The following is a 21,221-nucleotide window of genomic DNA, read 5'->3' as shown; positions in this document are numbered from 1 at the left end:
TTACCGTCTAGAAAATAGGGAAGTGACTTAAGTTGGATAATAAAAGACAGAGTGGATTTGTTGTCTAGGAGGGATTGGAAGGGGAAAGATTGGTGAGAGACATTAGCCCAGGTGTGAAGTAATGAGTCTATCTGGGCTGAGAGTGGCAGAGAGAAATGAAAAGGAATAGCTTTTTCCTGTGAAAGAGTGGAAACCTATTTCAAAAATAAGTATGACAAATGTATTCCAACAAAATGGATATATCCCCATTAACAAATTTTTCTTACAATTGAAGATGGAGAAAAAAATACTGGTAGTAAAATGAATTTATTTAGATTTTAATAAATTTTAAAGCAGCTTTATTATTTGATTAGTGTTTATCATTCATTTAGTTGCCTGTCCAGATACTTTTGCATATACACTAACATATGATCTTAGCGTCTACACTGAGAAAGGGCACTCAACTTCACTTAAGTTAACAAAGCACTTCCTCTTCCCACTTGAAGAAAAAAAAAAGGCTAATAAAACTTTCAGCCAAGAAGATAATCTTTTACTTCAGTATTTGGTGAAATTATAAGTTAAAAAAAAAAATAAGGAAGATCTATGGGCTTTATCCAACTTCTTTTTGCCTTGAAGAAAACAAATAAGAAAATCCCAGGGTTGTAAGATCATCTGTTATTTGGACTAAATATAATCCGACCTCTAAGTGAGTATTTTGTTTTTCATCCTAGCCTCCTACTAGACTCAAACTAAGGTATACTGGTTAGCCTGCCAGTAGTCACGTCTCACACCAGCGTCCAAGTGGCCTGCCACAGACAACCAGGGTAAATGAACCCCCAAAAGTCATGCAGGGGCACCCTTCCAAATCACTTGCAGCTATGCGTTATTTAATCCCCACAGCAAAGCTTGTGTGACATAGGTCAGGATCTCTTTGTCGGCAACCAGGTGGCTGAGTCAAGTGACACAAAAATCAGGATTTTAGGGCTTCATTCAGCTGCTCCATTTTCATCTCTGTTTATTAGACCAAAGTAGTAAGACTTAACCCAACTATGTTTTCAAAATGCATGATCATAAAAGATAGATTCTTGGCTGCAGTAAAAATTTTAAACCAAAAATAAATAAAAAGATGTTTCATCCAGCTGTGGAGTTTGAGTTTATAGGAGAGTATTTATTAACACAATAACGACCTTAGCATTAAGGGCTTATATTTCTTAAAAGCTCTTCAGAGCTTGGAATACTCACCAATACACCATGGCAGATGGCATATAAATGGGCTTACTTACTACTTTGCTCATCTTTTGTTTTAAATTTATTTATTAATCCACAAAGTGGAGCATTTTCCATGGGAAAAGTATCAAGACTGAGTTTTTGAATATAAAAATGAAGAGTAATAGAAGAACCAGCCCTGAAATAACACAAAATAAATTGCTGTCAAAAAGCAAGAAAAAAAATGAGAAAATCGTGGATTTTTCCACTTCTGATCCGAAAAAAGGAAATGCTGCTCATCTTCATCAAACTCCTGACTTACCTTTTCCCAAATAAGTCAATTCTGAGTTTTAATATTAAACGTCTATTGATGTGGTAGAGATAATGAGGTTATTTGTCTATTTATCTATCTGTACATATAGATTTATATTTACATTCAAAACATACTATTATTTGATGCATTCATTTTTTAAAATGTCAATGTTTTATTTTAGAGAGAGAGAAACACAAAAAATTAAGGGAATAAAAAGAGGGGTCAGAAACAATGTGACACAATAATAGTGATACAAAGGACCCCAGGGAGCTATACAGAACCTTTATCTATCTAAGAAGCCTGCAGCTTAGTTATTTAAGATAAATACTTGCCTTTGCTTTCTTCATGCACATTCCTGAAGCAATAGATTGGGAAGCAACACAACTATCATGTGTGTGTGTGTGTGTGTGTATGTTGTTTTGGGGGGGTTTTATGTGTGTTTTGGGGGGGGTTGCTGTCTAATACCAGTATACCTTTTGCCTAGTCATCGCAATTTTTTGTGCCTCAGGTTAGCCATATAGAAAACCAATGTATTGTATTATAAACTTTTAGTTTTCTTCTAAGATTCAGAGAAAAATAGACTACATTTAAAAAGACTGTTTCTCAAGTTGAATTCAGAGATTTTTCTCCTACCTTATAAATAAACTTTCAAGGGGCGCCTGGGTGGCTCAGTTGGTTAAGCGACTGCCTTCGGCTCAGGTCATGATCCTGGAGTCCCGGGATCGAGTCCCGCATCAGGCTCCCTGCTCGGCAGGGAGTCTGCTTCTCCGTCTGACCCTCCCCCTTCTCATGTGCTCTCTCATTCTCTCTCTCTCAAATAAATAAAACCTTTAAATAAATAAATAAATAAATAAATAAATAAATAAATAAATAAATAAACTTTCAAGAAAAAAGGCCAAATTCCAACATCAAAAGCAGGATCTAACCTTGTGTGCATTGCTAAATATCTCCAAGGAGAAAAACAAATGTGTGTTTGTTTGTGTGTGTGTGTGTGTGTGTGCAAATCCGTGGCATTTGTCTATATCTACTTACACACCTGAGTACAAATTAATGGGACAGTATATTGAATGTGATATGAGTATAAAATCTATACCTTATACAAATATTAAACATTGTAATTCTATGGGATATTCTATTGGACTTGCAAAATATATTAAGATGTAAATCACAGAACTCATCAAGATACAGCAGTTCTAATTTGAAGGTGGTTAAAGTCATACATGCAAAACTGGCCTGGTCCTACTCCATAATAGATGGATTAAGTAAAGACATTTAGGCTTATAACTGAAAAGTGTAGCCATCCTCATTGAGAAGAGTATCTTTTTCAAGTTGATTATGCATGACTTGATGTATGTTGCATATAATGAGAGGTAAGGTATAGAGGTGCCTACCCACCATCTATGATGAGCTTCACAGGGTTACAGAATCTCAAGTGGTGCTGGGGCTTGGCCAGCAGGGGAGTCACAATAATTTCAGAATTAATTACTTAGGTTTTAAAGCCTAGAAATTCTATTAAGTCAGGAGTTAGATAGGCATGGGTCCTCTTGACAACAGTATTCAAGGTAATACCTTATGTTATTTAAGAGAGATGGTTCTGGGCCAGCTTGCCTTAGTTTCAACACCAGCCCTGACACGTTCTACCCTAGCAACCTGGACAAGTCATTTAATGTCTCTGTACCTTGATGTCCTCATTTTTTGGAAAAAAAAAAAAAAGATGACTATGGTCATCACCTCATAGGGTTAGAATACCCAATGTGCTTAGAAAAAAAATCCAGAACATATGATCACAATGTGGTGAATCTCTGATGTCAATTTTTCCATTTGGTGTACCTCAACAGCTCTGGACTGTCCTGAGAGCACATGGCTAAAGCTCCCCTTTTTGGTGTTTCTTCCGAATTTATCCACTTTCTACCTCTTTAATCTATAGCTTTCTCTGCCAAGTTGAGACTTGATAAGATTTCTAGGCCTTTATTTTTCTTCACTTGTAGTGAAGAAAATCATTTATTCTATGAGATCTTATTGAATAAATACTATGTCCTTGATACTATTCTAGGCATTGTGGGCACATGAGTGTTGTATCAGATGGAGATACATGCTACAGAGAAAAATCATGCTGGGGAGTGTCAGTCCTCCAATTAGGTGACATTTGAGCGGAGACCTATGGGAAGAGGGTGAATAATCCAAGAGGATATTTGAAGCCTGCATGTTTGAGGGACAAATGACAATAAGTACCAATACCCTGCAGCTGACTCATGCTTGCTGGATAGCACATCATAGAAGTCAATGTATCTGAGGCAAAGTGAGGGAAGAAAAGAGATAAGATCATGCAGCCCTGTGTAAGAAATGTGGCTTCCACCCTCAGTGCAGCACGAAACTTTTGAAGGGTTGGGGTCAAGAAGGGGCATAATCAAACATGGTTTGTGAAAAAAAAAAAAAGATATGCTTTTGATTGATGTACTGCAAATAGATTGAAAGAGACCAAGAGCCAAAGCAATTAGAAAGCTTTTCCAAAAATTCAGGCAAGAAATGATGACAATGAAGAAAGAATGTGCATTCTGGATGTCTAGGCTTTGGGAATAGAGCCAACAGTGTTTGCTCACAGACTGGATGTGGATGTGAATGACGGAAGTTGTAGACAACTTCAGTGTTTTTGGTGTATCTGGAGGAAGGGGTTGACTTTTATTGAGCTGGCAAAATTATGGAATGGGTAGAGTTTGAGGAATCCTGGGTCATGTTAATTTGTTTAAATGTGAGATGGCTATTAGGTATTTGTGTATAGGAGTAACAAGGAGGCAATGAGGTAAACTGTCAAGGTGTGGTTCCTCTGGGAGTGAGAGCACAGGAGTGAACTCATCATTACCAGGATATTTTGGATGTGCCCATGACTTTCATGCATTAACTACCTATTGTTAGTAATTTCTCTCAGGAAGTACATCTATCCCCATTAGTATGACAATAAGTAATAAAAATACCTTCATTTCCACTCCACCCAGCAAGGTATTGGTAGAGCCGTAAGAGATCATCTCCACGAACATGATGAACAGCTGCATGGTGTGAGGTAAAGGGCCAGCCCCATCATTTCTCGGTACCACTTTTTTTTTGCCACCTCTCTACATTTAGATGTTATTTGCCTACATTATCCCTCTGAATCCACAGCACATTGAATTCCAGTCTCATATACAACACGATGTACAGGGTGATTACTGACTCCAGGCAGAAGGAAAAAAGTGAAACAAAATATTTTACTACTTTTGACTATCTAACTGAATCGAAATAGTGATCCACACAGATGAAGATAAACATTTCAAATCATTTTCATTCCATGAGTCTGAATGCATGTTCCTCCTATTACTAGGTCTCACTTTTTTCCTCTAAACTACCCTTGCTTTTAATGTTTTTCTGCTCTGTTCTAAGTATATTTAACTACATGGAAATGGAATTTTATTTACTCCTGAGAATTCTGATGATGATTTGTTAGCTGTGATGATTTCATATGCTGTATTAATGTGCTTGTTATTGCAGACTATAGGATAAAAGCATGTTTTCTTTTTTATTTAAAAGTTCTTTCTAAATATAGACACAGATTTCCATGCAGTGCCTGCAAGGATTACAATTGCTTGTATATTTTCCTTGTTTGGTGTACCTGTTCTTTCTCTCATTTCATTCTATGCCACTTATTTTTAATTAAGTATAATCACTTCTCACCAGGATGCTTCCTTTTATTCTAGAAAGTTGTCTCTAAATTCTTCAAATGTTCAAAAGCAACTAAACATTTACTAATACAGTGCGATTCATTCTTTGGAATGTCTCTAAAACAATGCCTGTTCTATGCAACAAATCAAAATATGCATACCACTGTCCCTGTATTTCCAAAGCTGTTTCTGATTACTGATAGAAATTCCCCTGTTCTTCATTAAAGGCTGAAATTCTTTTAAAATGCTTATTTACGGCTGCCTGGTCCACAGGGGCAGACTGTGGATTTAATCGCCTACAGCACCAATTCTCTTTTAACATTTGGCCAACTGAGCATTAGGTAACTTGTTGGCTGGGGGTGCCACATTCCTCCTCAGTGTGTAGATAAGGTAGCCACAATCCAATACGCTTCATTTACTTTCAAGTATTATTACCACTAATGAGCATTACATCCACACACCAAGAAAAGATACAGAATGGAGTCACTGCTTCTCAGACTTCATTAAGCTCGGCATTGTTTTATTCAAGAGACAAGTCTCTAATTTTAGAATGTTCTTTAAAGACATGAAAACAAATACACTCTAACTAATAGAAAGTATTGCTTCCTTGTTTAATAGATAGCATGTATTCAGATACAGCTGTGAGTTTTAGAAGATATTTCCTGGGGTAAAAGGAGAAGATAATTAACTGTACTATAATAGAAAGTAATTCATTAAATGACAATGAATTTTATTTTTTCCCAATATAAGTAAAACAGGCAGGTGTCCACATTAATTTCATATCTTCTTTTGTGACTGTGATCTACTGCATAAGGCTCTTTTAAATTTAATTTAAATTTAATTTTGTTACATGATTAATATTGTTATTTACTATATGTCTTTAAATGCTTTTAGCTCTGCATTCACACTATGAAATTAAAAATAAGCCTTTCCTCCTGGAAATGTCCGTTTCTTTTCTTTCTTTCTTTTTTTTTTAACCTTAAATCTAGAGTATGTTTTCAAGGTCTCTTCTAAAATGATAACCTTCATATGAGTCACAGGAGTTTAAGAACATCTCTGGATTAGTCTGGCTTCAGTGAGGTTGAAGGCAGCAACAGTATGCCCACAAAGAGATACGATAAGCAGTTATAATGGGTATCACTCGACACACCAAATATAAATCAAAACTAACACATGCCCTCCCCCACAAATCCTCTCAAGTTAATTTCCTTGAATTTAATTATTATAGCAAATGGTAATATAACAAGAGTGTCTACTGTCAGGGGAAAAAAATTTTAAGACAGATGTGAACCATACAAAGCGTATGTATAACACATGTGATCCAGAGCAAGGTCATAGGACCCATTGAAAGAACACATGCGGAGTACACGAACCACATGTGGACACATGTTGCGAAATCATGTGTTTCTGTTTATTGCCAAGACTCATATCATATTCTAAAGAAATCAGGGGCTCTTAAATAAACTTTGTACTTCTTAAAGTAAATGAATACCTTTTTGTTTAAAATCCATTAGTGTAGGCAGACAAGGGCCCTCAAATCTAATACTGGGCTTAAAAGTACTCAAAACCCTGATTCACTCCTGTTTCCCTATCCCAGGGTGATTCAGTTGATTATTCTAAGGGAATAAAGATTTCTTCCTCGCCTACAGCTAATTCTTTGAGGATGCCATAGCTTATCATGAAACCTAAGCAAACAGAGCCTTAAGTGTGTGAATTAGGAGCAACTGTGGCTTGAATGGGCTTTTTCTTTCCTAAACTTAAATTAGCAAGACACTGATGCCTTATCTCGTGTATCTGGAATAAAATTAAAATCCTCCATACTTATAGAAAATCATTGAAATGTAAAAATCTAATGAGAATATTTACTTTATTTTATATCTTGGGGGAATAAGATATTTATATAATTTAAGGTGAATGATAAAAAGATGTATATACATGGAAATAGGCACAAACATGTTACACGTCTTTCGCCCTTATTTTCTAAGCATAATGACAGTAACAGTGCCTTATACATAGGTATTAATTTAATTAGAATCTAAACCCTTTAAGAAACATAGCACACCTAGAATTAGGGAAGGCAACTACATGCTATTTATAGGAAGAATCAAGGGTATAATAACAAATGAGGGGAGTCAAAGTTTGGCTCTCAAAGCTACTAAACTTCTGGCTTCAAACAAATAATACACTTTTTTGAGTCTCAGTTTTTGCATAAAGAAACCTTTTTACTTAATAGGTTTGTAAATTTCATGAACTTTTCTATGCAAAATCCTATTGTAAACAGAAATACATTACATGTGTATTTGTTAGTTATTTCCATTCACAATTTACACATGAGAAACACTGAGATTCAGAAAGGTAAGCCAATTGTCACATGACCACTCATTAGTAGGGCTAAATGAGAAGATAGATATTTTTACTTAAGGTTCCTCTGTCGTCTTCCAAAAGGCAAAATGAGCAGAGTATGTTTCTCCTTAACGGGGCATTCGTTCTTACCCTAACTCAACAGACATGCATTGATACCACAGATAATCATTGTTATAATAATATCACATTCACATTTACAGTATTTTACATTTTCCAATGTAAAGCATGATCCAAGAAGCCTTTGTCTCTCCCACTTTATGTAGCAGGGAAGCAGGGAAATTGCCTCCTTTTTATAGATTAGTAAACCTAGGGTTCCAAGGACATGATCAATAGGTTGCTTAAATTCATATATTTATTAAGAAGCAAAACTAAGAATCTAACTAGACAGGTGAAATTCTAAACCCAGTAATTATTTGCTACTAAATTAAAATACTTCAATATATGAATACAGGCTCTCAATATCATATACCTGATTACTGATATCCAGAATAATATTTCTAACGATGTACTCTTCAAAATGAGGGTATGATGGAAGAAAAGCATGACATTAGGAGGAAAAACCTTAGCACTGAAAGGAATGGGAAGATTTTCCTTTGTTACTGTTCTTGGCAAAGTGCAGTAGGCCATCCAGCACTTTCTGGAAAGATAAAGAGTCCAAGCTGCTTACTGCACTTCAAATGTATCTGTACCTCTTGTTTCTTGTTGCTTTTGAAAGTATCATTCTATTAGATCTCAAGATTTTAAAATTATTTTTCTTAGAGATACATTTTTTTAACTAAAATTCTTTGTTAGTATGACTTTCCCCTTTAAACCTGGCTCACTGCCATTCATACTTCGAGACAAAATTCTAATATCACTTTTGTAAATCCTTCCTGGACTGTCCTAGACACAGTTAATTCCATCTTTCCCTTGTACTTGTCACATTGTTACAATTTATCTATTTGCAAGTCTGCCTTTTATCTCTACTAGTCTGAAAATACCTCAAGAACGGAGTCATTATTTTTATAACTTTGTATCCACAGTGCTTGGTAAAGTTATCCAAAATTGTAATTATGGAGTGCCTGACTGGATCGGTCTGTAGAGCATGAGACTCTTGATCTTGGGGTCATGAGTTTGAGCTCCACATTGGAGGCAGAGTTTACTTAAAATAAATAAATAAAATGGTAATTATGAGGAAGCAAACAATGAATGAATGATCGAACAAACGATATGTGGTTACTTTTCCTTTTTGGTATGAGTTGACTTAGAAGCTCACAAGCTCGCTTCAGGTGCTAGGTAAGGGCCAGCCTCATACAGTACTAAACTACTTCCACCCTAAAGGAAAATAACCAAACTGCTAGATTTTTGTTCATTCCTCTTAGGTTATCTATTTATGAAAAATCCTTTTAAAGTCTAGCTAGAGAAGTTGTCTGACTCTTCTTTTAAGTGATTATATGTTACACATGATATATTATAATTTTCATGAGGCACTCCCCCTGCTCCCCTCCATGATGCTGGAAAGAATATTGATGTCAGGCTAACGTAGAGAATTATAGACAATATCACTGCATTGGGTCTGGAATTATTTTTCTGGATTTTGACAACAGATTATGTACACAACTTTTATCATACCCAGCATCTCCATTGGAAATACACAAAAGAGTAATATTTTGTCATTTCAATTTGCCACAATCCATTGACATTCCTCTATTAGAGATGTGGAGCTGGAAATGTGAGTCTCGCCCCTTTCGTCTCATCTTAATGAGCCATGAGGAATGAGAACCACTCAGCATTTTGGCTGTACGCTTCCTACCATGTGTAAAGCAGACACTCTGTCAGCCAGTCCTCCAAAGGGTATGCTGATCTTGCATGCTTTCACATTTGATCAATGCGAATTTGACAGTCTGCTACTTGGTTTCTTCCAAGGTTGGGTCTTATACCTTCAAACAGGAATAAAGTTTCCAGCTCAGTCTGAACTGATTGTTCTATTCCTCTTCTCCCATCTAGTCCTCTCCCCGTAATAATCCATGTACCTCCATATGACCACAAATATGATAAATATATTTTAAAACCTCTTTTGCACAAGGAGAGGTACAAACTACTTTTGTACACAGGCATGGTTTGTTCAGTCTAGACCCACCCTACCTCCTTATGCTTACTTTTAACTACTTTTTTTTCCTGTCCCCTCTTACTTACCTTTATTCTCCAACCACATAAAGTTCTTATGGTTTTTGAAATATGATTTCTACTTGATTTTCCTGGATTGTCCTATCTCTACCTCTGCCTGTAACAATCTTTACTGATCTTCAATAATTAACTGAAATATCATCTATTTTATGAATCTCTTTCTTTTCATGCTTTCAGAGCACTTTGTACTACTTCTATGGAAGAAACTGTCACATTGTAATACAATTTTTTGTGTATGCACCCTATTTTGCATTAGACTGGAGAATTTATCAAGGTAAGGAATTACATCGCATGCATATTTCATATATTTTTGCATTTACCCAGTGATTAAATAGTATATGGTAAGAGCTTGAAAGATTAAAGGAAGCAATGCAGGGAAGGAACGGCTGATCCTATATGAAAAGGAACAGTTCATGCACACATCCCAAAATATGCTTTGCACAAGAATTAGCAATTTGTCATTCTTAATCCCCAGAGATTCATTTTTAGTAAAGGATACCCCTGAAGATAAAGGCTATATCAAGGATTCTGAATAAATCTATTTAGATTTTTATAGAGCATGTGTCAGTTTGGGGGAGAGGGGTTTCAGGCACAGAATGACTTTTAACTTTTGTTTCTATTATAATATGACCACCTTCCAATATTGGACCAACTATTAAAAGCAAATGACACTTGTACTTATCTTTTTTCTTTGTGTACATCATTATCAAAGCCAATTTATCACTGAATTTTGGTTTCCAATAATAAGCAAGCACTCCTGAACCCATCTTGGGATGATATCAGCCAAACATAGCATAATTTGCATCACATCTAATCAAATATGCATTTGTACCACATATCCAGTAAAATACATAAAAACTGAGTGTCTACAATGTACAAGGTGCCCTGGAAAAGAGTAACTCACTGAACAACTGTGAGATCCTAATTAGTAAGGAAAAATCCTGAAGAACATTTATGTATAGTTAAAGCTTTACTTTTGTGATAGTTTTCTGATGTTCTTAATGTTAAGAAGAGGGTGAACGTTAAGAAGTTTTGATCTCTGAGCAACTTTCAAAGGTAGGACTCTTCCAAAATAGATAAGATATAATCTCCATACTCTGTGTTATACCTCAAGAGAATTCCCCCTGTGCCCCTGGTAAACACACACACACACACACACACACACACAGGTTAGGACATCCCCTTTTCTTCTGAAAGACATTCAGAGGTTTTAGTTTAAGCCAAATAGTCTAAGTGCATTTCTTAAAATCTCAAAGGCACAAGGAAAAAGTGACGTTTAGTCTCTGAAAGAATGAGTGAATTTATGTTCCAGAGACAGTTTTGCTAGGGAGCTGGGCTGAGAAAGTGCGTTACAGAGATGGGGGAAGGGCAAGTGAGAAGTAACTGCTTGTACTTCTATGTAGATCAAGTAACACTTCAACTTTGTCAGTTTTGCCATTGGCAGAAGGAAGACTCCCCTCTGTCTAAAACTATCCATCCTGAGGATTATTAAGAGCATGGACAACATCACAGTCAAAAACATTTTTTTCTTAAATCTTCCCGGCAAGAAGCTGGGGGATAATAATTTCAATACAGGTCCCACAGGTGTCGCAGAATTGAAGCTCCTTCAACGTGTGATCCTTTCTCCTATGGTGACTAACTGCCCCTTTCCCTGACTAACAACAAATACTATATGGCCCTTCCATTACTAACAAACTGAGGTATTTTTTAACGATAAAAAATCTCCTATAAATATTTGCCTGTTGAAACCCATACCATGTCCCAATATGATAGCATTTCCATTTTAAGTCAAGCAAGTCTTGCTGGCATGTGAGAAAAGTTGTATTTCTCATGAAGAACCTATAAAACAATTTACTATGAGTCACCACAGGATACAGGGCAAAGATCATGGAAGAAGAATTAATTTATTATAGGGGTAATACATTGGTTTTAATTTTTTGTTCTTATTGTGGTTTTTTGATGGGGCACTTTACTGAAGAGCATCGAAAAATGCTTATGTTAATGCCTATGTTTTCATTTAATATCTTTTCATTAGGAGAGTAGTACTCTTGTGATTTACTTATTAGCAATTTTACAAAGGTAAGTGAACATGGGAACACACTGTTTTAAAGCAATTTGTGACAGAAAACGCTGTGCTTACACTATTCAAGGAGCTTAATCCATTTTGTCTATCTCAAAAGGAAATGTATGTTTTGGGAAATTTGGAAACTGTGTCCAGACATTCCCTTGTGTAATTTTTTGTAGTTTTTTTCAAAATTATCTATAAAAATCACTGTATGCTTTAATTTCTTCGGACTTTATTTGTAACAAAATACAAAATACTTTTAAAGCAAATCTGAACTCCTTTTTCTTTGACACACACACACAATTGATAATATAAACTTATTGATTTTGAAATCTAGTCTATTACAAATCAAAGTGCACTGAATTGTGCAGAGAAGGCTGCACGTGCACCTAGCCGTACCCCAAATATGAGACACTATTTTTCCCAAAGCCTTCTGCATTATACTGTGAGATAAATCAACAAAACATTTAAATCACTCAGGCCATATCTTGCCTTGTATCTATACTTTGCATATATTCTTTCAACACATATTCCTAAAACCAGGAAGCGCTAGTCTAGGAAGGTACTGCTTAGTTTAGTGACATTGCCTTTGAATAACCTGTAGTCTTTTCAAAACGATTTTCATTGGGTCAAAAGTTAAAGTCAAGTCGCTTGGCTAAGTGGAACACACTGGAGTATCCCTGATGCTTGTGTGCATACCTAAAGGTGTATACCTTGATAATGTTAAGAGGATGCGCACATGAGCAACAGGCAAAAGGTTTATCTTGGCTTGTTTGCAAGCATTCTCGTATAAAAGGTTGCAAGAATTATTTCCAACACAGTGCATGGGAATTAGGCACATAATTCCGACTACAATGGTGGGAGTGGTGAGTTTAATTCCACCCACGCATCCTTATTAACTGAAAGCATCATTTCCAAGCTGCAAGACTTCACAATGCTGGTTCCAGCAGCAATGGTATCTGCCAGTATCCCATAAAGCTTTATTTCCCCAAGGTTTCCACAATATGACATATTTGGATCATGTTCAGTTCCTACCTTCCCCTGTGTACATTCATTTTGTGTATTTTTATTGTTCTCTTAATTACCTACTCATAGATATTAATTCCAGAATGTACAAATAGGCTCCATTGTGATTTCTCCACCACACTTTATATGATAACATCACTTATGAATGCTATTTACAAGTTTCCAGGCAGACGTGTGTTGATCTAAATTTGCGGGAAAGCAGCATTCAGATATCTGCTTTCAATTTTTGTGCATGTTTTCCCCTGTTATTTTCCCTTTTTTATGACTGTATTAATTGTTACCAGAAGTCTCTATGAAATGAATAAGCAGACCAACAATGGAATGTAGCAGATTAGAAATTATTGCTTTGTCCCATCTGAGAAACGTGTTGATGCAGCCTAATCCTTATGTCTTCGGAACATTCAGGGAATGTTACACCACTTGATTCGCAGCATGTGGGCACTAGCTGACCAACGGGACATGAACTGTCCAAAAGTTGATGCTTTTATCGACCCATTTGACACTTACAATACTTGCCGAAATGATGAAGCGAAAACGAACCCATCACTAAGGGAAACGGGACATGTGGGAATTGGTATGTTGCAGCTCACTAAGTCTTAAGGCATTAAGGCTAAGGATTAATCCAAAGAGTCTGTGGCTGGCATCAAAGCCATGGACTAGCGGCATGCCTCAGTGAGTTAAGCAGCAGACTGGGGAGCAAAGGGCCCTGTGGTCTAATCCCCAAGTATTAACTTACTATTTGGTCAGGTTTGTTTCTGTAAATGTCTTTTGATACAATGCAATATGTTCTTCCTTTTAAAAAGAGGACTTTTAAAAAGTATAAATAAAATTACAAATTGCTTGAAAACACTGTTTAAAAGGATATGAAGAAAACCATAATTTGCAAAACATGTAACTCTGTGGCTCTAGGCTGAAAGACCCTGGCCAAGTTACAGTGGGATCAACACTGAGGACGGGAAGAATCAAGTAAAGAATATGTCATGGGTCTTTAGATTGAGATTCAAGTGTAATGTGATTGGGTCAATCAAGAAATAACATGACAAGGAACCCGTCCAAGCCTCCAACCCCTTCAGAATGTAATATAATTTCTACTGTCACCTCCGCAAACAGTTGAGGGGGACACATAACCTCCACTGATGTAGAAAATGGAAGGAATAACCAGTCCTTCTTTCACTCTCCCTCTCTCTCCTTTTTTTTGTTTGTTTTGTTTTTACACTTTACCAGCTGTTCTCACAGACCCCATCCAATCCAATTTAATCAGAGTCTCCAGAGGTGTGGTCCCGCCATGGGTATTTTTAAAAACACCCCAAGTGACCTAAATGAGTTCTCAACATTGAGAGCAGTTTAGAAGTGCTAATCAACAGCTTACTGAGTGTAAATAGCAGCGTGAGGTATGTGTGTGAGTGTGTGTGTATCTATGACCAATTCCCAGAGTAGATCACTAGCTCCCGAATAATAATTTGTTCCATAGTAATCTTAAACCGCCACTGCTGCTTTGTAAGAATGTTATGCTTGACTTGTTTTGGTTTTCTTGGCTTCTTTCCTTCTTTCTCCTTTTCTTTCTAGACCAAATCAGAGATAGAATCCCTTATCCTTTCCTTAAAAAAAAAAAAAAAAAAAAAAAAAAAAGCCAGCTTGATTGACAACGGTACACTGACATGTACATTTATTTGACAGGGAAATGTTTGTGCATCATGTTACTAAGTGACAAAGGGTTGGCAGCATGGACAACCTCATTTTGTCCCTTCATGGGATACAACCCTCACTACCCATCTAGATAGTCAACTGCTATTTTCATTCATTCTTAAAATGAAGAGTCCTTTCTTTCCTGCCTCTGTCCATACAGGTTAATGGAGGGCTATATTCACTTAGTACAAAAGATACAAATATATAACATGGCAAGCAACAATACATGATGGCTGTTGGTCTTTGTTCTCATGCACATTCCAACAAACGTTCCCTCAGGAAATGTTTAGGAAATGTTTCCTGAGTGCACATTAAGTACATAGGAGAAGACAATGTTAAATTCCCTCAAGCAGCTCCATAGCTTTATACTTAGTCATTCTGGGTCTATGGAAAATAGATGGCAAGGCAGGATCAGACTTGCAAGATATTTATTAGTGGAAGGAGCATGAAACGGTAGGAGAAACTTCAGAGCATGATGCAAATCTGATACCCATAGAAAGAGAGAGAAATGGAAGGAAGATTAAATAAGAAAAGCCTCAGACTACATCACAGTTCCAAGAAAAGTATGGCAAGGCCTATGGGCCAACCTTCAGCCAAAGTCACCTGTTGGGGCAATCTTGCATTTCACAGGAATGGTTTGCTCTGTTGTTCCAGCAGAGCAATCCTGTCCTGTGCTGGGAGCGATCTGCAGAAAGTGTGGCAGTAACTGCAGCCATCAGTCAATTATATTCTTTATAATAGCAGATCTGAGGTCATGTTTTCAAAGCTACCACAGTCCATCCTTTGTGATACACATATCTAGTACTCCATGATGCTTAGGGGAACAGCTCTTCCATAGCTCCTATGGGCTTATCTTCCTGAAGAGAACCTTAAAAGTGGAAGGTTAGGGGCGCCTGGGTAGCTCAGTCAGTTAAGCAGCCAATTCTTGGTTTCAGTTAAGGTCATGATCGAGACCCACATCAGCCTTGGTGCTCAGTACAGAGTCTGTTGTCCCTCTCCCTCTGCTCCTCTGCCCCCCAGCCTGGCCTCTCTCTCTCATAAATAAATAAAAATAAATAAATAATTTTAAAAAGTGGAAGGTTAGTGAGATAAACAACCGCCAGCCCCTCTCCTCTCTACAAATGGTCTCAGAACCACAGCTGGTACTCATCCTTGCCCATCTCCAGTAACAATTCTAAATATCCCTGACCTGATAAGATGGGCCAGATGTTACCTGAATGTGCTGAAGTTGCACTACAGGAAAGGAACTTTAAATTATTAGACTTGGAGCTAACATAGGGAGGCTGGCATATTTGTTGGTTCACCTCTCTGGGGGTAGGGGAAGAGAGGGCCAGAGGGAGACAGATAAGAGACTTGCACTTTGCTGTGTAAACAATCCTCTCTATGCTACTCTGAATTGTCATCAAATGGCTTTGGGAGAGATAAGAAAGCGGTCTCAAGATTTTTTACATTAGAAGGCAAGCAAATGGCATTTGAAAAATGCACAATCTCTAATTTCCAAGGCATGTGTGCCATCCAATTATCTTTTACATAGATTTCTAGTAATCTTTATTCAGAAAGCTCTGACTTTGCAAGAACATGAAAATATTCATGGAGGCTTGTTTCCCACTATGACTTCAAAAGGTCTTGGCAGTGTGACTCAAACACTCATTCCCAAGGTTCTGAGTTCTTGTCAATTAGGTTTCAGGCCGGGTCTCCTAAACATGTTTGTTCACTGTTACAATGGGGCCAGTGAGGACCAAGAGGTGCCCAAGTATCTCACCTGGGTCTCACACTGATTCCTCCATGACTGCATTTTGTAAAAACAGCCCTAATTGCTCCTGCTGATCACAATTGATTATACCTACCATGGTGGTGACTTCTTTTCCCACCTGTTGATCATCCGAAGTATCCTGGCACTATTGGGGACATGTCCCATATAAAGTATGCATTCTGATTTAATGTATATACTACATCATGAAGGACAGTATCCCGACCTTTCAGAGTTTGCCTCCAGACTAGTGATTTATTTGTGCCTTTAAAAAGCTACTCAGCTACTCCATGAAGCCAGATACTTCTGCCTAGTGTACTAAGTGATGTGACCAGTGGATTCCAGAGTCATGGGTCTAATCCTGTACCTCCTTCACTGTAAAGTGGGTCTTCTGGTCAGATGGTATATCATATGACATTCTATGCCTATGGATCAGACATTGAATAATTATGCTGGGTAGGTGTGCTGGGACTCTGAGGGCAGAAAAGTAAAATTTATACTTAAGGTATGTATCTATCCCTCTGGGAATGGGCAGTTGGCCCTCTGGGGATGTAAGGGATTATTTGCAGTCAACAAGGGGCCTATTGCATTTTTATAGGAATAGAGCCATATCAAAGGTTCAGCATTGGCCACACTCTTTCCATGCTTCTAGAAACTTCTCTAGCAGTAAATAACAAGCATCATTAAAGTCCAGTTCTAGAGTTTTTTCCTTGACTCTTACTGGTATCTGCTAGCCAGTTTTTGGGAAATTTCTCCAATATATAATCTCTTTTCTTTTTTATCAGACCCTGTATATCACTAACCAAAGTAACCATGGTTGGCACTTGTGAGTCAGCAAAGGTGGCAGAGGAAGCTGCCGAAATGTCACATGTTGCCTTGTGGGGGAGAGGCTTTTGCAGCATCTTCCAAAACAAAACAAATGCTAGTTCTTAAGAAAAAAAAAAAAAATGGGACATCTGTATAAACTTATAGGGTTCAGGGATCTGCAGAGCCACTTTCTCAGAGGCATACTTCCAGAAGTTACCATCCTTTCAGGTTCAAAGGTGTTTAGATCTTCCCTGGGAGAGGATTCAAATGTCTCCTGATCTCCACTCTATCGGATCTTTAGTCTGTTTCCCAACTTTTACTGTGGACGATAAAGGTGCTTTTGTAAATTGCTGAAGAGGTTTTTAACTGCTTGCTAATTGCCCTTGGTTTCTCCTTATCCCTCTCTCTGTAAGGAGTCAATACAGATAAGCAGCCACCAGCTCTATTTATAGGTATTTATAGGTAGAGTTCCCATCATGTATTACAAATTCCTGAATCAACCAAAACTTCAAGGATATTTTCCCCCAACAGGATATTTTCCCAGGTCTTAAACAGGAAATTTTTTAGTTAACTGGGTGGCCACCTTGTGTTAAGAACTATCGACGCCCCAATTACCACTTAGCATGATGTACTACTTTTCACCAGCCTGGTGGAGAATGAATCAATTTCAAATCCTCATTTTGCCACCAGGTGTCTTGAACTACTCTTGTTACCACTCATATTAGTTTGGGTTCTCCAAGACGCAGAAGACAAAATAGGATTAGGGATGAAAGTGAGATGGGGTGGGGGGTGGAGTAGCAGGAGAAAGGAAAGAGAATCTTGAGTTTATGATATAAATACCGATCTTGTATAAGAAAAGAATAATGGAATGAAGGTTATTGCAGAGGAATGACATAAATATAGTGTGGAGGGGGGAGAGAGAGAGAAGGGTGCTATTTAGCATCACTAATTTAATCTCATGAATTCTAATAAATTAAAAGTTGAGATGCAGAAAGTAGCTGGAAAATACAAAAATGACACTATAGTTCATTTAAGATTATTTTTTGGTCCCATGAATTGTTTATGTATAGGGCGTTAGAATAAACTCTCTTTTCAAGATACCCTCAGCTGCAGGAATCAGGCTATATCTTTCGATCAATGTATTTTCAAAGAAAAAAGATATGGAAACATTACCTTCAAACTTCTGATCTTGACAATAACATTTCGAGCAACCATAGGTAGAATTTACCCGGTATTTCTGCTTTAAGGCAGAAAACATGTGCCATTACTTTCATTACTCTAAACACCACAGATAAATTTAGATCACCACAATGTAATGTGAATCAATTACCTGTGAGTCAGAGAAGAGTATGGAAGTCTTTGTAATAGTAGTAATACTAGAAAATTCTCTTTATAAAACACACACACACACACACATATATATGTATATGTATATATATATATGACTTTGTTAGGTAAAATTTTCTATTTAAGATAAGAGCATTGATTCATGAAAACCTTGCAAAAAATATATAATGCAAAGTTTTTATGATAGGAAAAGGCACAAAACCTTTTCAGTCCTAGAAACAGACAGAACAAATGCAAAATTCAAAAGTTTCGGGTATGTAAATGAAAACAGCCAAGCTAAAAGGGGGGAAAAAGGAAATCAGTTAAAAGTATCTTCTCAAATATTCTAGGATGCCCTGGGATGAACCATTTAGAAATCCAAGATCAGAGCAGATCTCTGAATGTAGATCAAGTTTTATCAAAGCTGACTACTTGGTCTGCAAGTGGAACAAAAAGACATAGTTTAACAAATGCAGAAATAATGAGGGTTTCAGATTTCTAACCGAGGCACCAAAAGATATACTTGAGTCTAAAATTTCAAAGCATGGGAGTTCACAACTGAAACTGCACCACTGCCACATAGAATCTCTGCATACCACAGACAGGACCTGTAAAAGCAAAAATTTCAGTCACATCCTCTTTGCATTTCTATAATAAGAAGAAAATGTGTGCTAGATCTAACCTATGAGAAATCTGCAAATTTCAGTCTTTCTGTTGGTTGACCAAAGAAGCCTGTTTATTCTGTAGAAAATTAAGCACCTTACTCTCCTGCAGATTCTCAAGATGCTGAGGTTCAAAATATGGGCACCAGTCACCAGAAGACCATATTTCAATGTTGCAGATTTGAAGTTGTGTCTTGGGTGATGCTAACACGTCACAAAGTATAAAAATGTAAATAAATAAATAAAAATATGCAAATAATTTTTTCCTTACGAGATCCTAAAAGTAACTTCATTCTCTTCCATGTTTATTCTCGTTAGGGGCATAGGAAATGGGATGATATCTAGATCATGAATTCATACGCTTGATCTTCCACTTGCTCACTAGGTGTCTTGATCCATGTAAATGTCAGTTAACACACATTAAAACTGAGAATACTATTATTACCTCCCTTGTAGTGCTAGTGCGAAATTCAAATGTGATAATATCACTAAACTGTAGTGGCTTACATGTTTAAAAAACATAGTCATTGTTAGATTGTTGTTCATTTCTTTACACCAAGAATGTAGCATTTTTGTACACCTGAAATTAGTATAACAGTGTATGTCAACTATACTTCAGTGTTAAAAGGAGGGAAAAGAATGTTAGCAATATAAACTTTCAGAGGATCACAGAATAATTTCTGCATTAAATGAATTTGCATTGTCAAAGATATTCCTTATATGCAGTTGTCTCTTAATTGCTGAAACGGCTGGCGCTTTTTTAAGATTTAAAGCAATAGTTGTTCAATATTAATGCAAAGAAGAGCTAGTAAAATATGGATTTGAAGTCTGACTGGATGGAGGAGGTGAGTGTTAAAGGACTTGGAATAACCAAGATAAGGTAAGCAAGTTTCTTCAGACAGGGGATGAAAACTTAATTTTCCTGACAAAAGATGTTCATTGGCATATCGAGGGGAGGGGATCAAGATATTCAGATTGATTAAAATTCACTAAAAACTTTTAGTTACAAAACTGTAGATGTTAATCTTTAACAATCAATGTTCCAAATTGCACTGTCATTCAAAATATATAGGATCAAACTTTGGGTCTGCGTTTTGAATATATTTGCCCCGTGGCTAGAAAACTTCGAAAATTTTTATGGTGCCAGATGTAATACTTCTCTACTTCTTTAAACATGCCTTAAACTGAGCGATCGTAGGCTTGGATTTACTTGCAGTTTTCTTTCTGTAAACTCCGTAGCGCAGTCAGCAGCTGCTCGCCTACACCACAGTTCTCAATTCCGCCTGCAATATTTTATTGCTTCTGCTACTTGGCCTCCCAGACGGTATTCAATAGGCACTTTACTACACCTAACGGTAGCAGATAACTTAACTGTATTGTCACTGCATCACATTGACTAGCAGGTACCCTCCTTTTCCACTGGCAAGGATGTCATCCCTGTTTTAAAATATAAAAACATCGGATAATAAATCCCAGAATTCTATCTTTATAATTGACTTCATGGAATCACTTATGATAATAAAATTCTCAGTTTGTGTTTGCTAAGGATGACAGTAACCATTCTAGATATTTCAAGTGGAAAAAGATTGAATACAAGATGAAAAAAAAAAAACAACCATGACATTTCAAGATTCAAGAAAACTGCTGATAGCTCTCAGATTTGCCTGGGACTAACACCTGAGAAGTCATGAGGTTGCACGAACCACAAGAAACTTTTGGCAATGAACACATCTGGCCCCAGACATGAGGCAGAAGTTCTGCGAGAAAGCTTCTGGAGATAGCAGCAACAACTTTGTGCCTGATAAAGCTCATGTTTTTGCTCATTGTTACTAGAGGAAATATTAAAAGTCTTCTGTCACCTTCCTCCTTCCAATTCTTACATTCGTGTCTCTAATTTTCAGACTCTAAACCTGACCCTATTGGTACAGATTATAGGAAAAGTGTTCCTGGACTTCCAGCTGGGAGAGCAGAGAAAGCAGGGAAAGTTAGGGCTGAGAAGCATCAGACAATCTCATATTAAATTGTAGTGTATAATTTCTACTGTGTTGTAGTTAGTTACTCATGGGGTAGATTAAGACTTGCTTATGACAAATCTGTTTGACCTTATGAAAAACTAGGATCTTTTCCCAGCCTTAGGTTTCCAAGTAGCACTTAATGTTATCTAAACAAACAAACAAAA

Source organism: Mirounga angustirostris, unplaced genomic scaffold (genome assembly GCF_029215605.1).
Source record: "Mirounga angustirostris isolate CCGP_5_RB_7025 unplaced genomic scaffold, mMirAng1.0.hap1 SCAF_4, whole genome shotgun sequence".
Lineage (NCBI taxonomy): Eukaryota > Metazoa > Chordata > Mammalia > Carnivora > Phocidae > Mirounga > Mirounga angustirostris.
This window is presented reverse-complemented; position numbering follows the sequence as displayed.